Genomic DNA, 22,310 nt, shown 5'->3' with positions numbered 1-22,310 from the left:
GTGTGTGTATGAATGTCATGACACTTCCCTTGGTAATCAGAAGCAAAGGCAGCACCTTCACTTTCAGTTATTGTGCATAGCAAAGGGGATTTCGGGAAGAGTAGCTTGGTGAATGTGTCCAAATCTCCTCTGCCTCACAGCTATTAAATACCTTGGCAATTCTAACCATTAACCAAAGAAGCCAGGCAAGGACACATCTTGGCTTCTTTCCATGTTGCCATTTTCTATGCAACTTAACATCATTTTTGTAAAAGCTCAGTTTTTTTACAAAAAAATCAGATGACACAGCTTTTTAACATATATCCTAATGGCACAAGATCCCATCGGATCTTGGAAAACATGCAGGTCAGCACTGGTTAGTACCTGAATGGGCAACTGCCCACGAAAACTAAATGCATTGGTGATATTTCAGAGGAAGGAACTGGCAAACCCTCCTTTCAGTATTTCTTGCCTAAGAATTCATGACGTTGTCATAAGGTAATAGGTTGCAAGTTGCTTCTGGTATGAAAGAATTGGACATCTGCAAGTATGTTGCCCAGGGGACACCCGGAAGTTTGATATTTTACCATCCTGTAGGAGGCTTATATCATGTCCTCACATGGGAAGCTGGAGCTGACAGACGGGAGATCACCCAGGGCCAATGAGGCATCTTCTGCTGGCAAAGTTTGTATGTGTATGTGTCTAGTTGTTTGATTAATCTTCCTTCTTCACTCTCCCACCATTTACCCTAAAAATGCCCTGGAGAATATATTGGTGCTGAGAGAGGTAGGAAGGGTATGGTACAATAGAAGTATGTCTAATTTCTGACATCATAGTTGGATGTAGGCCCTAGTTTATTGTAAGGTGGGCACTAATAATAATAATACTAATAATAATCTTTATTTGTATACCGCCCTATCTCCCCGAAAGGACTCCTTCAATTGCTGGAAAGAAAACCGTACAGAGAATACATTGAAATAGACAAATTCAACAATATAATACAACCTAATTAACTTAACAACCAAAATATCATCCTAAAATACCAAAAACCTGTTAAAACACACTAAAAGTAAAAATAAAATATTAAAAACCCATTTCATTGTAGCTTCATCAGTAAAAGGTTCAACATATCTCTGGATACATCTGATCTGTAAGGTAATGGGCAGCACAGTTGGCTGTGCCTCTATCTTCTCATTTTATTTCCTCATTGCAAAGCCATTGTTCATTGTCTTATGGGTTTCCCTTCCCCATAACTTCTGCCAGCAAATGAAGGAAAAAAAGGATCCTCCTTTTAAAAGTGTTGGCTTAAATCCCATTATTACTTCCAACTAGACATGACCCATTGACCTGGTAAATCAATACTTTATGTAAATTCCATTAATTCTGTGGGTCTACTCTAGTTGGGGCTAACAACTGGATTTAGGTTAATATCATTTTTCTGCTTTAAAGTATGATAACATTTTAAAAATCTATTTGGAAAGATGAAACACAATAGTTTTAATAAAAATAAAACAAATACGCCATCAGATGGCAGAATTGGTATGTTCAAGAGATTTTCTATGGAACAGAGCTTATGTTACATCCAATGATAGAAATTAGAACATCCTTCTGTTTGCTTGTAGAGTATGAGTCAATGGCTTCAAAATGTTTGGAATTATTAGGCACTGGCTAAGTGGAACAGACAGGTATTGGAACAAACCTTCTGCTGTGGTCTTGCTTGAGGTTTCTGCTATATACGGTCTGCTCTTCAAGGCAGAAGTTGTTTCCTTTTTACTATTAGTCTAAATGGCTCAATGGAAAGCTGACAGTTTATTAGGCAGTAAATGGTGATCATTAACCACTAGCTGGAAAAATGAACAATGAGTGGGGAATGTTCTGGGTAGGAGCAAACTTAGAAATACGATGAAAGGTAGGAGGAAAGGAAATAGTAAAAAGCCTGGGGGAAGTAAAGTGTTGTCAAACACTGACAAAGTAACCAAAATCTCCCTGACCTTTATTGTTTTAGCAGAGGGTGTTTTCTGCTACACTTTATGTTTTCACAAATATTTTTTGTATATTTAAATACAAGTGCTAAATCAAACCCAGGAAGTTTCAATGATTCATTTTTTTTCAATTTCCTCCTAGTTGGTATTATTTTATATTGGAATATTTACTTTTTCTATATGCACTCTGGAGGTGTCTCTTTTTCTTTTCAATAAATGGCGTTTTTGCTTCCAAAATTTAATAGCAGGCTACCTGTGGCTTCCGGGTGCTGATGAATTACCTAGATCCATGAACCCTCACTATAGGCTAGGCTGGCTGAGGATTCTGGAAATGGGAGTCTTATATTTGGAGTTCTATAGTTTTTCCAGCTCTGGATTAAAAGGAGGAATTGCTTGACTTTTGGGGAGAAAGGTGTCCAAAATGAGAATATTTGAGCTCGTTGTAGCATGAAAGTATGTCTGCTTTCTGATTCTTTATCTTAGGTTTACAGACCTGACTATTGCAGCATATATTGCAGCCTAACTGCACTTACTCAGAAATAAATCCTATAATTTGAACATGTTTTTGTAAGATTGTAGCATATTTATTTAAAATTCAGTCTTTCTTTTTAATGGGATTTATTTTTGTGTTGGATTACTGACTTAATGCTCCATTACATGCCTGGAGTGGTGTGTTTTTGCCGCTTCCATGGTAGTTATTGTATAGAAATCCTCTCTGTTAAGACCAAACCATAACAGAACAAGAAACCAGTTAGGAAATACATGGTTCAGAATCTTAGGTCTAATCAAAAATAACGAGAGGAGAATTACCTCTTCTCAACCTGGAATCAACTGATTCAGAATTTGATAGATTTCTCAAAGAAAAAAAAATACACTTAGCCTTCCACATTTTCTGGGTTTAGGGGCACAGGACTTCTACAGAAATGGGAACTCATAAATAAGAAAACAGAGATTGAACCATAGTCACACTGAAGGACCTAGAGATTCCTAGGAAGAACATTTTCAATCAAAACTCTGAATAATCAAATCTGCAAAAGCCAAATTCACAAATGTGGATGGTCAACTATAATCTGTTTCTAAGAATTCTTATACGCTCCAAATATTGTCATGTCTCTTATAAACTATGAACATCCATTTATTGCTTATGGAACGTATAACTTGCTTTCATCTGTCCTACGAAGAAGCCCCCAGTGGCGCAATGGTTTAAACAGCTGCCTTGAGGGTTGGGTTGCTGACCTGAAGGTTGCCGGTTCGAATCTGGGGAGAGCACGGATGAGCTTCCTCTGTCAGTTCCAGCTCCCCATGCTGGATCCTCCCATAAGAATGGTAAAACATCAAAACATCTGGGCGTCTCCTGGGCAATGTCTTTGCAGACAGCCAATTCTCTCACACCAGAAGTGACTTGCAGTTTGTTAAGTTGCTCCTGACACACACACACACAAACCTGTCCTGTTCCCCATAGCGCCAATGAGTTGGAGAAGAGATAATTGGAAATTCAACCCCATTCCTAAACAACCTTATCTAGGATCAAGAGTGAAGTTTAAGTCTTGATGATGGCAGAATAAACTGTTTGAAAAGAAACAACAAGACACAGACATTTGAATTTTAGACCAGATCATTAGAAATTTCAGGCCCCTTCTACACTGTTTTTATATCCCAGGATCTGATTCCAGGTTATCTGCTTTGAAGAGGATTATATGTGTCTCTATTGCCATATAATCTGGGATAAGGAGATAATCTGGGATCAGATCCTGGCCTATAAGGACAGTGTAGAAGGGGCCTCAGTTGCATCCGTTGTTACAAAACATAAGGATTGAATCTGTTTCAGTTGGCTCTCAACAAGAATTTTCATCTTAATTGCCTGTAGATCTTTTTTGTGACTCAAATAGAAAAGCTATCACAGTGGTTCCTAACCTTTGGTCCTCCAGGTTATTTGGACTTCAACTCCCAGAAATCCCAGCCAGTTTATCAGCTGTTAGGAATTGTGGAAGCTGAAGTCCAAAACACATGGAGGACCAAAAGTTGGGAAGCACTGATCTACAAGGACTGGTAGATCGGTTCATTGAGAACCAAGGTTATATAAAAACCCATTCATTTGGCATTTCTCTTGGTGTACAATGTAACCTCAATCAAGTTCCATCTCTCTGGCAAGTGGTGTCTCTCAATTTTGATGGGGCATCCATGAATCATCTCAGCCCTGAGGTTGTTCAACCATCCTCCTGGTCTGTGGCCTCACACCCATCCTCTTATGCATGCACAGACAGACACTGAACCCTTGCTGGTTAATAGAGGTGTGGGAAAGAACTATGGTCTCATTTATACTATAGTTACATCAGTTTCATACCATGGCTGCATCCCATGGGATCCTGGGGTCTATAGTTTTGCTAAATTTGTAGCTTGGCCAATCCTGGAGTTTGTATTTTGATGAGGCAATAAAGATCTCTGGCTCAGAATACTAAATATAATTGGCCTTTCATAGCCATAGATTCTGCATCCATGGATTCAACCATCCAGAGGTTGGAATTATTTCACACACAAAAAAATCCACAAAAGCAGACCTTGGACACAAATTTACTATGTCATTGTATACAAAGGAACTTGAGCAACTATTGATATTGGCAACCTCTGCAGATACTAAGACTTCCCTAACCTGTAGACTTCCTTAACCAGCAAATTGCAGAATTCAGTGGGACATTGCAATGGAAGTTAAATGTGGAATCATAGCGGGATATGTTTAGTGTGAATGTGACCCAGGTGTGTCTGGAGTAGTAGGTTTAGGATTTTGCATGTTTCTTGAGGAATTTAGTTGCGAGCTGTCATCCCACTGATGACAGAAGGTTAATTGGGACTGTTTCTGCCAAACTAGGATGGTTGGAGTGTATGGATACTGTGTTTGGTGATGGCTTGAGGGAAAGCACAGATAATAAGAGGAAGAGCTTCAGCAAGTCATGAATTCAGTGGAAATAGGCCACCTCACCTTGAAATGGTAAGAAGTTGGCAACCCTATGCTCTGTCATTAACTACCCTTGGGAAGGAGGAGGCAACAGCAGCCATGGTGACTTAACTTCATCCATTGTGATTTGACATAATAGCATGTGCAGAGTCTCTAGCTTGGGAACAGAGATGTGCTTTTGTTTTGTACACTCTTGTTTTCCTAGTACTTTGTCATGTCTGGACATGGGGGTTCAGGGGCAATCTTACTTAAATGCCTTCTGGAAGATAGATAGGAGAAATCACCCTGGTTCTTGATGTACCTCCATTGTTCCCAGGAAAAAAATCTAGAAATCTGTTGTTGCACATTTTCTGAGAGAATAATGGCTGCTGCTTTGCTTGCGCAGTGTCTGCACTGCCGACGTATGACTCATCGCTGCCCAGAGAGACTCCGCAGCAAACAAATGGAACTGCCTTGAATTGCAACCCAGTTTTCTAAGAAGGCTCGGTTTAATGCAGCAATTTCTCCTTTGGAGTTTTTTTGGAAAAAGGAGGAAATAATAACACTATAGAGGTATAACAGGGGTATTTGTTTGTCTTTGCCAAACAAGAGCTCTGGAATGAAAGAAAAAAGAGTTGGAAATGTGATTTATAGCAGAACCAAACTGGCCTTGAAACTGAGGAATCCCTAACAAAACAACAACAGACAAGTAGCAGTGCAAGGCTGTCAAATTCAATGGTTCTTATTGTGTTTGTAGGCCATGTGAAAAGATGATGTTTTGGATGACAGCTCTCAGAATCCGCTAGTTGGCATGTACTATAACTCCTAGAGTTCCCTACTGGCATGTCCATGCTGGTTGAGAGAAGGGGTATGGTTGATATGATAAAGCGGGAGGGTTTGCAGAAACAAGCATCTTGTTATGTCAAGCCTGTTGGAAAAATTCACCACCATCTTTTGAATAATGATGACAACATCTAATTAGAAGAGAAACTACATTTAACTGTGAATGTCCACAAGGAACAGTAGTCAGTATAAATATGCACATAATGAGACGTAGGGGTGGTTGCTTTACTACGTTCCTACACAGAGGAATCTTAGATAGCTCTTTCCCACACCTCCCACTTTTCAATAAATTTCTATTGGAGCATGAATCATCATATATCCTAGGATTGATCTCAGTTGTTCAAGTCCTAGTCCATGTGTAGTTATAATAGTTCTGCGTACCATTTCTAAGCCGAAGAGCTGGCGTTGGAGCATCATTACCTTCCCGCCAGAGCGGTATCTATTGATCTACTCACATTTGAATTTTTCAAACTGCTAGGTTGGCAGATGCTGGGGCTAACAGCTGGAGCTCACCCTGCTCCCTGGATGCAAACCAGCAACCTTTTGGCCAGCAAGTTCAGCAACTCAGCAGTTTAACCTGCTGTACCATTGGGGGCTCCAATGAAAGGATGGCATTAATAGGCCCAAAGGAATCCATGTTTGCCATGACACAAGAATTTTTAGTTGTAAAGATACTAAGATGGGCAATCTTCACTTAAAACAGTCCAATAATGACTGGATCTGAACTGGAGAATCCAATGCATGTGTCATTCTTAGGAAATGGGACATGAGTGGGCACTTTTTGTTTTAGCCCCTTTTTGAAAAATTGACTTTCCCCCTCCAGAAATATTGGGTTACAATTTCCATTACTCCTAGCCAGCATGGCCAGTGGGGACAGGTTGGGGGCTCCTCCTTTTCTTCCAAAGCAGAAAAAGCTTCTCGTCCTTGACTCTCCCAAATGTCCAAAGCACTTCAGTATTTTTGCTGGATTTTTTTGTTCTTTCTCTCTCTCTCCCCCCCCCCCCCCTTTGCCTCGCACGCCACCAGATGGTGTCAGGTGGCAGTTTAATGACTCACACAAGCAGGTTGATGAGGAAAAGGGATCATTTTGGCAAGTGAACTAGAAGACATTCATGCAAAGCCCGTCTGTTTGGCAAAGTATGTGTGAAACCCAGAGGCTGCTGTAGCCAGTTGCTTTAATTGTTCTGCTAATCTCTCTCACACACATATATGAACAGGAATTTATGTATCTATGTATTAACAACCTTAGGTCTAAAGTATAAAACTGGAGCCAGATTGGCCAGCAAAGGATTTTGTGAAATCAAAAAGCAAGAAATGTAGGCAGTACCAGCAGCGGTGATTTATGTCTGAAGCCAGTTTCTTGACATACAAAAATTATGTGAGCTATTTAGCATTCAGTGGAGATTTCAATCCATGATTTTTTTCGTTCTCGTTTCAACAAGGAATTCTATGCTGTCCTCATTTATTATCTCTGGGCTATATTTATTACTTATATTTATTATTGGTTGTTTGTTTTATATCTCATCTTTCAACCTGGTAAACACATTATCTGCTTTATCTACATAACAACACCATGGGGTTAGGTTAAGCTGAGATGGGGAGTCTGGCAGAAAATTTTGTGGATGAATGGGGACTTGAATATGCCACTCCCTAATCCCAATCCAACACTCTGAGCACTAAATTGCACTTGCTTTTCAACAGTGTGTTTATATAGGATTTTATCACATATGGCAAGCAAACTGGAATTTTAGCTGGACCATCACCATGTGCTGTGCACCCCACTATATTGTTTGCCTCCCCCACCATGATTTGTCCGTCCCTAGCTATTAACAGGTAAAATCCATCTATAGCTCCCAATTCTGCAATTTTCCTGTCACCTGCCTTGATGCAATGGATCCATTTCGTTTCTGTGCTGGCCTGCAAGCTCTAACATGATGTTGGTGGGGGGATTTTCCTCCTTCTCCTCTCTCCTCTTTCTCCCTTGTTATTCCCAAGCTGTCTGTTTTCATTTTTCCAATTACACTAAAAATAAAAACACAATTAAGAAACAGCAGTAGAAAGGTAGAGTTAACAATGTTGTGTAGAAGTATGATCATGAGGCTACAGAAAGGCAAACCAGCACAATTGCACTAATGAAGAGAGGTGTGATATTAAAGGTGCTCAACCCAGTGTGTATCCAATATTTACGCTAATGCAACTGTAATGAAATAGCAGGTTGAAGTGATGCCCATAATATCAACAAAAATAGGAATTTGTTTCATTTTATAATTTCTACTGATAGCTCTGCTGAGACAGGGAGAAAAAAGCCAAAGTGAAAGCCAATAAATCAGGTTCCATAACAACTCACTGGGGTCCATTTCTACTGAACCAATCTCTATTTTAAAATCTAGAGAAATTGAACACACAGAAGCTGAACATCTTTCTGTTGATTATGTAGTACGGAACATTTTGTCTCTTTGTTCCACTGAAGACTAAACTACTGAATATCTTTCTACATTTTAAATATTTCATCATATTCATTGTTGGTTTAAATTTTTCTCAAGAGCCAATCATCTTCTCTAATAGTATCAGAAAGAACAATATGCTTAAAGCTAATATCCTATAAACCAGTGGTTCTCAGCCTGTGGGTCCCCAGGTATTTTGGCTTACAATTCCCAGAAATCCCAGTCAGTTTACCAGCTGTTAGGATTTCTGGGAGTTGAAGGCCAAAACATTTGGGGACCCACAGGTTAAGAACCACTGCTATAAATGAATATCAAAAGATATTATAATGGTGAATACTGCCATTGAATACCAACATATAAATGGCATTTAAGGTGAATTAGAAAAGAACTTATGGGTCTTCTCCCAACCTTGAGACATTACATCTTCCACTCAAATTGTGACTTCCTACAAATCAATTTTTTTGAAGTTAGGGTAAGTTTTTTTGAGCTCCTAGAATTCTCTATCCAGGATGGTTATACTGGTCAGGGGAATTCTGAATGGTGCGTTAAAAAACAAAAACAAAACAAAAAACAAAATTTTCCCAGACTTTACTTTCCAATATGTAAAAAGTCATGAGTCTGTTGCCTCTCCTCTAAAACATCTGAACTGGTCCTAAGTAATCCTTCTTTTTCGGCTGTCCTTTCTTCCTTTCTCCCACTACATAGAGTAGCAAGAATGCAATGAAAGATAGCAAGTAACATTATCTTATGCCAATGTTTTCATCATTACATCTTACACCATCCTGAGAACTACAAATGTCATTTTCAAGGAAATATCAAAAAACCAATTTCGTCTCTGGTTTGAAATGAATTTAAAGGGCAGCATTCATTCCTTAACTATAAATTGGTATACTTGGCTCCTGATATTGAGAAAGAGTCAGTTTTCAAACTATATTGAAGCAAAGCCCAACAAAATGTCATCCATTCATTTGCCGCATTACATTTACAGTATTAAAAAAGAATTGATATAAGGCAAGTTGATGCAGGAAAACAGATATCTTGAACTGTTATCTCCTTGGTCATCAGAGGAAGACAGAGCAATGCTGAAATGAAGATAGAAATAAGGAAGCAAAACCCATTTTACTAAGTCCAACATCCTGGGCTAGACTGCTTTTAATAATAATAATAATAATAATAATAATAATAATTTAATTTTTGTACCCCGCCACCATCTCCCCAGAGGGACTCGGGGCGGCTTTTACCATAAGGTTAAGTGTTTAATCTTCTTCTGGTAGCAAATGTTGGCAGTCATAACAAGTCAATAAGTTGTTTATTATATATTTGGTTTTTAATGAAAAATTACAGTCTGAGAAGAGAAGAGTGGGATGTCAAAGTAACTTGGCTAGCTTTGCATATAAGTACTTTCCCTTTCCCTTTAGTGGGTAGTACCAGATGCCTTTTTAATTCTGGAAGTGAAATATCTTAGGCCATTCTTGACCCACAGATAGGAGTTTATTGTTCTTAGGGTGGGACATCATTGAGATAGTCATACAGTCAGGCCAAAATCTCAATTTGATCCCGTTATTGCAAATTACACTGCCAAATAACACAACAAGCTAAAAAAAAATCAACTACCAAACATGGTGACCTCTCCAGATCATTATAGGCTATCACTTGCATCTGAGTATGATTGCCTTCCAAGTGTAGGGTCTTGGCGGCGGGTCCGTAGGTGACTGTAGAGACCTATTCTTGATCCTCATGTTCTTTTGCAGTGATGACATGGATTTCCAGATGGAAGGCAGTCCCAACAAGTGTTGGCTTGACGTGACTTTCTCTTGATATGTTTCTCCCTTTATCCTTCATTCGTGCCACTTCAAATTCCACAGCACTGTTGGTAACATCTGACCTCCAGTTAGAATGCTTGAGGGCCAGGGCTTCCCAGTTCTCGGTGTCTATGCCCCAGTTTTTAAGGTTAGCTTTAAGCACATCTTCAAATCTATAAACATGGTGGCTTCTACAGATAAAGGCACAACATCCTGCTTTTCTACCTCCTCCTTCTCTTTTAAAACTGCTAATTATAAGATCTCCATAGAATCTTATAAGCTATTTTGCTTACGAATAGTAGAAAGGTCAACTTATAATATTCATCTATCACTTTATTTATACTCACCTTTTCCCCAAACCGAGACTCAAGCTGGCTAGCAGAAAATAGCTAAGACTTGGAACAATTTACTGGGAAAAGTAATGAAAGAAAGTGCAAAAGCAGGGTTACAACTGAAGATTAAGAAAACAAAAATAATGACCACATAAGACTAAACATAGTCTTAAGATGGATAATAGAGACATCAGAATATTAAAGGTTTTCTGTACTTCTGCCCATTCATTATTAAAAATGGAGATTGTAATAAAGAAATCAGAACAAGACTAGGACTTAAAAGGGCATTATGAAATAACTATATGAGATCTTTAAGTGTAAGGATATCACTGAATAGCAAAATCAGGATTGGCTATGCAACTGTATTTCAACTGTCTATGTATGATTGTGAAAGCTGGACCTTAAAGCTGGAAGAAAATTGACAGATTTGAACTATGATGCTGCAGGGTTGTAGACTGACTGCCAAAAGAGACAAATAAATGAGTCTGAGAATAAACCAAGCCTGAATTTTTCCTAGAAGCCAAAATGACTTAAATTATGACCATTGTATTTTTTACCTATCATGAGATGGCATGACTCACTGGGAAAAAAATAATGCTTGGTGAAATAGAAGGAAGTAGAAAAAGTGACTGCATTCTAGGAAGCTGGTGTATTGTTCTTTGGAGGTCTTTCATTCATAAGATTGCCACAAGTCAATGCCAACTTTATGGCAATTAAAAACAAAGTTGAATTAGATGTACAAAATGATGGACCTACTTCATGTCTTGTATCAAACACAGTGATAGGGTAATTTAGTTGGAAAAGCCATCTAGTCTAGTTCTCTGCCATGTAGAAAATCTACCGGAAGATCTCAGCTAAGTGATAATCATTCTTACCTATGCTTATAAAACAAAGTCTTCCAAGCAAACAAAAACTAATCCTCAAGACATCAAAGTAGTCTTTCTCATTATCAGTTTTACCTCTCTCATTTATTCTCTAAGGTGCTACAATGTCTCTTCACAAAATAATTTTTCATTGTAAGGCAGCAGCCTACCATCAGGAAGTTCTTCCTAATGTTTAGTTCCAGTTCTATCCTTTCAGACTGCAAGGAACAGATTTGCTTCACTGTTGTTTGTGGCAGCCTTTCAGACATTTGAAGATGGTCTGAGTGGTCTTTCACCGGTTAATTGTGAGATAAGTCAGACAAAGAAAAGGACTCTCTTAGGTCTTTTGCACATGATTGTTCCCTCTTCTCTGTTTATGTGATTACCAGGTAGAAAGAGTAATAGATTACACTGGAAAACACAATTTTTGTTGAGTTAGATCTGACACTTGTTCTTGACTAACTTTTGGCATCTGAATCCAAAATAACCAATATTTTCTATCATGTCAACTTTTTAAAGGTACAGGATATCCTCCCTTTGTCCCAAAAATCATATAAAATGTACATACAAAAGAAAATAAAGAAAAAAGTACCTGAATATACTGTTTATTAAGAGTTATTTTGTTATAAAGGCTATATATTGTTGGTAAGGTAAAGGTTTCCCCTGACGTTAAGTCCAGTTGTGACCGACTCTGGAGGTTGGTGCTCATCTCCATTTCTAAGCCGAAGAGCCAGTGTTGTCCATAGACACCTCCAAGGTCATGTGGCCGGCATGACTGCATGGAGCGCCGTTACCTTCCCGCCGGAGCGGTACCTATTCATCTACTCACATTTGCATGTTTTCGAACTGCTAGGTTGGCAGGAGCTGGGACTAACAGCGTGCGCTCATTCCACTTATGGGATTTGAACCTGGGACCTTTTGGTCCGCAAGTTCAGCAGCTCAGCGCTTTAATACACTGTGCCACCAGAGGCCCCTATATATTGTTACTGTAAGTCAAATTGTGTACAAATAGCAACATTCTGCTACCAACCTTACATATTAAGGAAAATTTATGTTTATAGCTTTTCCTGGAATGTTTACGCTGATGGTAGACTAGGATACTCTATTTTATATTTATTTTCTTGTTATATCCCGATGTTTTCACTATACAAAAAGTAACAGTCACTTGAATGATCTCTGGATTCTTGCCAAACCATAGTATATCAAAATGGCAATTTATCATGTGTTCCCTTTGTCCACATCCATACTGTTTGCACACCTTGTGCAAGACTTATCTTGATCACCAAGTTTTATCTTAAAATATGCAAAGTAGGCTTGCCTTACAAATGCACTGATGTTTGTCCTGGGAGTGATGAAACTGCCACAGATATAACAAAGCAAATCCGGGTTGTTTAGGCACTTATAACAAGAAATAGAAGACAGACATGATCTGAAGTAAAGGAAATACCGTAAGTATGTATGTGAATAAAAAATTCTGCTAACTCCTTCTATATAGACAAGAACTTGGACTACACTTTGGAATACGATTTACTATATAGAGTGGCACACAACCACTCACCACACTGTCTGATGTGTAACTGAGGAGCCTAGAGTATGAAACCTTTGCTGGTCTCCCAGGTTGCCCCCAACCCTTCCGACTCGAGGGAGGTTTGTTCTCAGCTGATAGGAGAGCAGGAGTGCTTCCCTCCATTCAGCCTAAAGTGGTCACATTAAGATTAGCTGTAGAGAAAAACATGATAGAAGAAAACTAACTGCAGTTTTGAAATAATCATGTCTATCTAAGTCTAAAATCTCAGAGATTAAGGTCTGGGGAGGCCCTGCTCTCAGTCCCACCTCCTTCACAGGTGCGATTGGTGGAGACGAGAGACAGGGCCTTCTCAGTGGTGGCCTCTTGACTATAGAACACCCTTCCCAGTGAGACCAAATCAGCCTCTTCTCTCCTGACCTTCAGGAAAAAACTCAAGATGTGGCTTTGGGACAAGCTGTCGACAAATAATTGGAGCAGTGCAATATGTGACTACGAATCAATGTGATTGACAAATGGACTGGCCCTGGATTATGTTTGGATGGTGTGTTTTTAATTAATGTTTTAATAATTAATGTTTTAATTATTAGTTTTAATTGTAATTGTTTATTCAATATATGTGTGTATGGCATCAAATTGCTGCCTGTTGTAAGGCTACCTTGAGTGCCCTCAGGGGTTGAGAAAGGTGGGATATAAATATAGTAAATAAAATAAAATAAATAAAAGAGCTGAAAAATCAAACTCAACAGGAATTATATTAAAAATTGTTCTCCAGTGTTATTAAGTGCATTAAGTGTCCCATGGAGAAGCAGCTTCCATATTAATCAATACTTGAAAAAGAAGGCAAAACAGAATGTAGTTCTGCTTTTGGATCCCACCCCCCAATCCCATTTTGTTGTACCTGAAAGCAAGAATTAATTTTGTTGCATCTTTATGGCAAATGATTGATGGATCAAAAATTAATTATTGACTATGTCTTATATGACACTTCAAGGCATAATTTATGCAATGTTAAGAAATTGCTTTATAGCAATGATAGCTCTTTAATGACAGGATAATATATTCCATTTTGTAGACATGTTTTTGATCAGCCACTAAGAATAGCACTTGCATATATTAAATTGTACAGGTGCTGAATGAAGGAAAATGAAAAGAAAAAGCTCAGCACATAGCAAATGTGCATAGCATGCAATCCTTTAGCATGCCTTCCTTTGCCTATGGTGCCTCTCATATAGTACAGATGTTCTAAGATCTCACTGTATACTTTCCTCCCAACATATGCTTGATTTCTGGAAGACATGAATTCTTGTACCTGCCAGCGTTTTCTGGCTAAACGTGAATACATGATTTGCATGAGCTCATACATTTCAAATAACTTTTCTGTTTAACTTTTTTCGGCTACCCCTCCCCCTTTCCAATTTTTAATGAGAAGGTAATGAAAATGTAGAAAATTTGTAGGACAATTTTGGGTAGAGAGAAGGGTGGGCTAATCCTGCAGATTCCACATGTCAATTTAAAATTATGTCAACCTAAATACTGTTAACTTAACATTGATTCATAAGCATACATTATAGAGAGAGAGTCTCAAAGTGTTCTTAGAAAATAAGTATTTTGTTGGATGTAGGTAGGTGAAACTGTAGGTTATAGCCAGGATCCTGTTGGTGACATATATAGGCAGAAATTGTACTACATTTCCTGAATGACTTTGGACACTTTGGATGTACCCAGGTGATAATGCCAGAATTCTTTATGTAGGACCACTATACTCAATAATGAGGCTAGGGGAACATATCACTGCCCCAGTCTGTTTTATAATAAAGTAATACCTATGTGCACTCACTGTTTCTTACATATTGCGCTGCAGTGGTATTCAATACAGAAATTGTAAACGGGTAGTGTTACATAACTCTCCTGCCAGATAGTGATGTTACTCTGAGATGATATAGGATCACAATTTCAGGGCATGCATGTCGGTAAAAAAAAAAAAGGGGGGGAGGGATCACATTAGAGTTAGGCCTCCACATTTGCAGATTTCACTTTTGCTGATTTGATTGTTCACAAATCTCTAGGTCCTCCTTCAAAACTTCTACTATGGAGTTGCACCAGAGAACCTATAGATTTCTACACAGAACACTTGTGTAGTCCTCTGGCAGAAATTGACCACAGAAATTGACATCGGTAGGGATATCAAGGTGCTTGTTTATAAAGCTATTGTCCTCCCAACCCTGTTATACGCTGCGAAATGTGGACTGCCTACAGACATTACACTCAACTCCTGGAATGATTCCATCAGTGTTACCTCCGAAAAAACCAGCAAATCTCTTGGGAAGATAGATGGACAAACATCAGGATGCTGGAAGAAGCAAAGAAGCGATGCTTCTATGGTATGTCATCAACACCACTGTACTGACCACGTTGTCTGAATGCCCGATCCCCGTCTCCCAAAGCAGTTACTATACTCCCAACACAAGCATGGAAAATGGGATGTTGGTGGACAAGAAAAAAGATTTAAAGATGGGTTTAAAGCTAACCTTTAAATAGACACCGAGAACTGGGAAGCCCTGGCCCTTGAGAATTCTAACTGGAAGTCAGCTCTGACCAGCAGTACTGTGGAATTTGAAGAGGAATGAATGGAGGGTGAAAGGGAGAAATGTGCCAAGAGGAAGGTGCATCAAGCCAACCCTGACCAGGACCGACTTCAACCTGGAAACCAATGTCCTCACTGTGGGTCAAGAATAGGGCTCCACAGTCCACCACCAAGACACTACATTTGGAAGGCCATCATACTCGGACAATGAAGGATCTCCTAAGTAAGTAGTAAGTATATACTTGGGGACCTCATAATTTTTAGAAGGCATTGTCAGTTTTTAAAAACTGTAGTATTTCTGCTTTTGCAGTGGTCCTGTGGCCCTAACTCCAGCAAATGTGGAGAGCTGACTGTATGCTCACTCCCTTTGTACAATGTGGCCATGACCCTATAAATACTTCAAACACCAGTGTATGGAGGATGTTTTATTTAAGCACATGACAAAACTGATGTCAGTGCAACCTGATGCCAACAGACTCGATTCAATTCCCCGTAGGGAGCATAAAAATGAAATTTAGAACAACATTCAAGAGGAGCCTGGGATCCCAGACACCTGAATCCGTGATGCGATTCCTAATTACATTACGCTCAAAACTTCACCGCCTCGCAATTCTGTAGCTTTGATGTTGGCATTAAAAAAAAAAGTTTTTGCTTTCCTTTTTTTCTTTTCAAGACACGATACTAATTTGCATTTACGGATGCTGTGGAGCTATTATCGCAAAGCCTCAGAGTGACGCCAGCACTATCTAACACGCAGCCCTGGGATGCTGATGCAGTCTGAGTCTGATAAAAAAGAAGAAAGAGAAATGAGAAAAAACAATGGTCTTGGTCAGGATGTGAAGGAACCCTCAGTCTGCCTGGCACACTTCAGGCACAAACTGTTTAGTTGGTGTTTCTATGACTTGGCTGCATTATCTCCACAGCTCACAGCTTCATAGGACCTTTGTGCAGACAAAATTGATCAACAGGGGGAGGAAAATAGCCGTTGCCTCAGCAACCAGCTGATGACTCATCCTGGGTAGCAAGTGGCAGAAATGGAGAGGCTGCAGTAATTTTCCAGATGCTTAATTCAGCTCTTTCTCTCAAACACACACACTCATTTTCTCTCCTTTGAAATGTCAGAAATCCCTTCCCCTCCCCAAAACCAGCTCTACTTTTTCTTTCAAGCCTGCACACTTATGTGAGGCAGCAAAAAGTCAACCCATTAAAATGTTACAGGGAAAAAAATACCCTAATGAATTAATTAGGTTATTGAAGAAACAGTGGTTCAAAGTAGGTCCAATATAATTTGATAATGCCAGGCTGTTCAATTCCAAAGTAACTCAAATTGGTGTTTGTGACATAGAAAAGCCTATATGGTTTTGGTCCAGGCAATCTACAGACTGGGTTGTTGTATGTTTTCTGGGCTGTATGGCCATGTTGTAGAAGTATTCTCTCCTGACGTTTCGCCCACATCTATGGCAGGCATCCTCAGAGGTTGTGAGGTATGGATAAACTAAGCAAGGAAGGGTTTTATATATCTGTGGAAAGTCCAGAGTGGACTTTCCACAAACACACACACATATATAAACCTGGACTTTCCACAGATATATATAAACCTTCCTTGCTTAGTTTCTCCATACTTCACAACCTCTGAGGATGCCTGCCATAGATGTGGGTGAAATGTCAGGAGAGAATACTTCTAGAACATGGCCATACAACTCAGAAAACATACAACAACCTTGTGATCCCGGCCATGAAAGCCTTCGACAGCAAATCTACAGACCATTTATCCCTATATAAGACTTGAGTATCCAGATCCTCAGAAAAGATCCTCCTCTCAGCCACCATCCACAAATGTGTGGCCAAGAGGCGACAACACATAGGGCCATCTCAATGGAAAATGCTATGTTCTGTTGGGCCAAATAACATCCTCCTTGTTACCCTTTGAACAGTAGAAATCTTATTTATTTATTTATTTATTTATTTATTCCAATGGGCTTTTAGAACTGAAGATTTTGAAAGAAAAGTCTTGAAAGACAGTGCTGTATTGTTTTAGTTATACTGTTTTTAATGAGAATAGAATTCAAAGTCATTGCTCTGTTGGTCTGGAATATTAGTGTGAAAAGTTATTTTGCAGCATTTGAGCAGTGGTGCCCAAACTGTGTTATGTGGAATGTCTAATGTTTGATGTTTTTAACCTTTTGGCTTTTAATATATTTGTTTATTATATGTATTTGTGCGGGATCAAATTGTTGCCTACTGTAAGGCTGCTCTGAGTCCCATTCTGGGTGACAGTGGTGGGGTATAAATGTGGCAAATAGATAAATAAAATTGCGTAATTTTTTTTCTTTTAATATTTAAATCAATAGAAAGTTTTGTACACTAAAGTTTGAAATAATTTGATTCTGACGTGAGTTTCTCCATTTTTTGTCTGCAAACTCTTTATACCTTGCATCATCCCTAGCAGTTAAACTTTTTTCCTCCTTGTTATTTTTGTTATGTGCTTGCTTAAGACCTTGGACATGTCACATATCCTATGAGGAAGGCAGTGGAAAACCTCCTCTGACCAGATCCCGCTGAGAAAACTCTAGGATAGGATTACTAGAAGTTGTCATTGACTTGAAGACATATCACAGCAAACACGTCAGGAGGAAAGGAAAAACCCCTATGAATAGAGATGATTTTCAACCCAAATAAGCTGTCTTGAATGTGCAAGAGTCATATCTCAAGAATGACATTCTTTCTCCCCAAAGTCATAAATGAGGCATCAGCTAACCTACAAGCCTGCAGTTTCATTTTCAGAAATAGCCAAGAAGATTTCAAGAGGCAACCTACATGAGAGGTATTTGAAGAAGTGTCACAGAAAATTCTTCACTCCACTGTCACTTGGTACATTAATAACCAGAAGAGAACCGTCATCCATCATAGCCACTAGTGAAGGTGACATTCTTCAGGGCTGGATGGTTTTGCAGCAGAGTAATAGAACAAGCTGGCAAAGCACTTTGGGAATTACAATGAGCTTAGGTTTTACCTGTTCTTGGTACCACTTTGCTTTGAGTTCCTTTGCATTGATGCCTTTCTCCTGTGAAAGTAAAGATTTCAAATGAATTACAATGCAATAATATGCGCGTGAGCCCTGAGAGCTAACGGGTATCTAACATCTCAGTTTAGCCTCTAATGCCATCCTTGTGTCCCAACTTTTTTTCATGAAGTAAATTAATTGTATTCTAACAGGATCACTTTCGTTGAATATTGGGTATGTAAAGTTTTGCATTGACATGGTACTTATTAGACAGAATAGAAATGTTCAGTTGCATAAAGACTGTGAAGGGTGAAGATTTGCAATATAGGCATGAACCTGCCTTCTGATAAAGGAGCCTTTCAGGAACAATCTCTTGTGGCTTTTTTTTTTTAACAGATAAAACTTAAGCATTTTGTACCGGATTTGTACTTAATGTAAACCCTACAGAAGGCATATTGGATTTACAAATGTCACTCTTCACAGACTGTTCTGCATTAACAATGAAGATATGTTACTAAAGTACAATGAGACAGGTTCAGTGGTGATTTAAACTATCTTTCCAGCTAAATCCATACAAGGGCTATATCCCAGATCCAGTGCAAAGTATTCTGTCCCGATTTGAACCCATGAACATCAAATTCATTTTAATCTAAGCATAAATTTGTCTGAAAACTCAACAAGTCCCCCACCTTAAAGTTACATCAGAACAAAAGGTGTCACTAGCAAGCCCATATGTTCAATATATTGAATTACTTTAGCAATGACTACATTATTTTTCTTGCTGGCATGCATGAGGATATATTTACATTTGCATTTTTATATAAACCAATAGCATTCCTTGGATTCCAGTCATTTATACTACCTGGTTTGTACATGGCTCCTTTGCTGAGCTCCCTTCCCGTTTTTCATTTCTTTTCTCACTGAAACCCCACCCATGTGTTTTAAATATGTGTGTCTGCCTCTCAGGAGCATTAAATATTTCATTCAATTTAGGTCACAACATTGAAGGCTCCCTACATGATCTCCCCTCGAGATTAACAGGATTAAAGCGGGTGGGTGGGGGCTACAGAACAGAGCTGCTAATTTGTAAACCTATCAGTCTAGTCCAGCAAAAATGATAGCCCAATTCCCATAACCTTTGAATCTATTCCTACTGGGTCCAAATGAATTTATTCTCCATCAAGGCTGTAATTTTCTTCCCTCTTACTTGGGTGCAAATTCTATTGAACTCAAGTGGGCTTCCATCTGTATAAGAATGTTATAAAATCACATTGTTAATAAATGGTAGGGCAGAAGGATTGGGCATTCATGGTTTCCTCCAGCCCTTTTAGAAAAGCATGACCTTTTAGAGATCATAACCTTTTAGAAAATGGCATTTATAACCTTTTAGAGAAGAGTCAAAAACCCATGTGAATAGAACCTTCTCAAGTGGTATACAACCAAATGTAATTATGCAAGGCAATTGGCTTCACTTGTTAGACTGAAGCAACTTGTTGTCTCTGATCTGGGAGGAAACAGACAATATGCCAATGCATAAAAATAGTGGTTCTTCAGAAGTGTTTTTCAGTGCCCTTCCACTCTCCCATAAAACAACTCATTTTATATTATGCACTCAAGATAAAAAAATAAAGTAGACTGGTAAAAAGAAAGACCAGCCCATTTCATAATTTCTCAGGAAAACATATAGCAAGAAAAAAAGCTGCATATCAGAACATACGTGCATACAATATGTGAGCAACAGGATTATATATAAACAATTTACTAGAGGAGGCTTGAAGAAGGCTGTAATTTCCTACAGGCCCTTAGCTGGGCATGACTGCCTTTGACAATGAACTTCACTCTCCTCCAAATAAATGGTTTTAGGGTATAACCTGAACCAAGACCTCTTTACTAGAACCCAGAGCTGGATTCCGATTGAGTTTAATATAAAGTTTAAAAAACCTAAGCAATCAGAGAATCTCAAATCTCCAAGCATTTGAATATGCTGATATCAGCATACATAGCCTGATTTTTAAATAACTCTAAAAGGAAGTCTAGCATGGAAACCACATTTGCATACAGTTTGGTAGTTTAAATGGTTATGAAGGTAACTTTATACTTTTTCAAGTGATCAGTAGAATCAGCTGCTAGTGTAAAAAGGCCAGTGAATATCAAACTGAGGCAAACAGAAAGGTATAAAAGGAAGAATAACAAATGAAATAAAAATAATTCTTATCTATATATATAAAAGAGTGATGGCATCAGGGCAGCGGACAAAACAACAAAACTACAGGCCCCCCAACCTCAAAATTTGACAATACAACCCATCATCCACGGCTCTAGGTTGATACAACAAAAAGAAAAGAAAAATAAAGTCCTAATTAGAGGGAGAGGAATAATTGTTTTTATCCAATTGCTGCCAGTTACAAGGCTAAGTTCTGCCCACTTGGTCTCCTAGCAACCTACTCAGCCCAGGGGACAGGCACAAGAGTTTGGAAAGACCCCTAAGGTCCATCCAGCCCAACCCTTTCTACTATGCAGCAGGACACAATCCAAGCATTCACAACACATGGACAACGTATAAATACTATACAATATTACACAGAGACATAGACCCCCTCTACCCTCCCCACTTTCACAGTACACAAACAACCAAATGCATACTAAACATAAAGACAACCATACAACAGACATTCAGTACTACCAGTACCTCAACCATTTTTCACCAACACCACCAGACAACGCCACAGCAACGCGTGGCCGGGCACAGCTAGGAGGATAATAAAGATGAAGTAGCAGCACTTTTCTGTATCCATATTTTGCTAGAATTTGCAGTATGTTTCTGGTAAATTCTCTCCCCCATTATTTTATCTTGAGTGGCTTGAGGCTGTAAAGAAAGCATAAGAAATCTTGAAAGCATATTTGTAGATGGTGTTTGGAGCTGATGGAATCGTTTGCATCTTTGCCATAAAAAGCCACATCTTATCAAATGTGGACAGACCCTGATTGGTTCAAATCCTGATTTCTCCCTTAATCATTGTTTTGTTAATGAACTGCCTCTTACTGACCAATATAATCCCATAGTTCAGCCTTCCCTTGGCTGTGGCTCTGTGGATGTGTTTAGTCATAGTTTCAATCATCCTCAACGAACACAGAAAGAACTAGATTGGCTGGGAGTGAAAGGACCCACAGTCTGACAGATCTGGAATTGAATAGAACTGAGAAGGCTGCCACAGCTTCACAGAGTATTTCATGCAAGTCAAGAAATTTTCAAAAAGTGTGTAATAACCACAAAGGTTGGCATTTGTTCCAGTAGAATATAATAATAAAACATTGTTTATATCCAGCCCTGTCTCCCCAAGGGGACTCAGGGCAGTTAACAACAAATATTGGCAATCATTCAGTGCTGTAAACACTAGACCAGGACAAATAACCCAACCCAGAAATGACTGAATATACCTGGCAGATAAAACAGACTATCTATTTATTCCCCAGGGAACAAAATGTTCAAGGACAATGATAAGCAAGTATCCAAGTTCCAGACGAGAGTCTGGCAAGAAAGCCATTTCATTAATCAGCCATAAAGAGCCCACACTTATGATTACAAAGATACAATTGTTGTGATAACACTTTATCCCAAACTGAAGCTCATCACAAGACTTGTAGCATCAAGAAAGGTTATTTAAAGATTATATTTATCTTCAAAAACTTTGATTACCAAAAAAACAAACAAACAAAAAAACAAAAAAACAAAACCAACAACCTTGGTACAGAATAATTTGCCCAGATTTTTTAAAACTCTCTGACGTAATAGAAACTAATTAGAATCACAATCACTTGCAGAAAACAAGTAGGATAATGAAAATATTTTATATATTTTATATTCTGTGGGGTTTTTTGTCTTTTGTGGATGTCTGAAAACAAAAGGCTGAGCCTTCAGTCCCTTCTCCAACAAGCAAATGGTCTGCATATTGGTTGATAACTGTAGCTTTTCACAACTAGAATAATGCCAAATTTCTACACTATGGCAGCAGTATT

At 38.7% G+C, this 22,310-nt stretch overlaps 1 protein-coding gene and 1 long non-coding RNA gene across 3 annotated transcripts in view; one reads left to right on the top strand and one right to left on the bottom strand.

Moving 5' to 3' along the window:
* Positions 1–6,811: 6,811 nt before the first annotated feature.
* Positions 6,812–21,372, bottom strand: LOC103278408 (uncharacterized). 2 transcript variants are annotated; one of them, XR_010004105.1, is made up of 3 exons: positions 20,983–21,372; positions 18,303–18,353; positions 6,812–7,758 (listed from the first exon to the last, which is right to left on the bottom strand). It is a non-coding gene; the product is annotated as an uncharacterized LOC103278408 (long non-coding RNA). The 2 variants fall into 2 exon arrangements; XR_010004106.1 differs by lacking the exon at positions 20,983–21,372 and adding an exon at positions 19,156–19,647.
* LOC107982670 (lymphotactin) overlaps positions 12,513–22,310 on the top strand; it is a 64,608-nt gene continuing 54,810 nt past the window's right edge. Inside the window, exon 1 of the transcript XR_010004104.1 lies at positions 12,513–12,625. The gene's annotated coding sequence lies outside the window, so the exon portion shown is untranslated. The remainder of the gene's footprint in view (positions 12,626–22,310) is intronic.

Source organism: Anolis carolinensis, chromosome 3, assembly GCF_035594765.1.
Source record: "Anolis carolinensis isolate JA03-04 chromosome 3, rAnoCar3.1.pri, whole genome shotgun sequence".
Taxonomy (NCBI): domain Eukaryota; kingdom Metazoa; phylum Chordata; class Lepidosauria; order Squamata; family Dactyloidae; genus Anolis; species Anolis carolinensis.
Note: the sequence above shows the minus strand (reverse complement) of the source record. Positions and strands in the feature narration are given on the sequence as shown.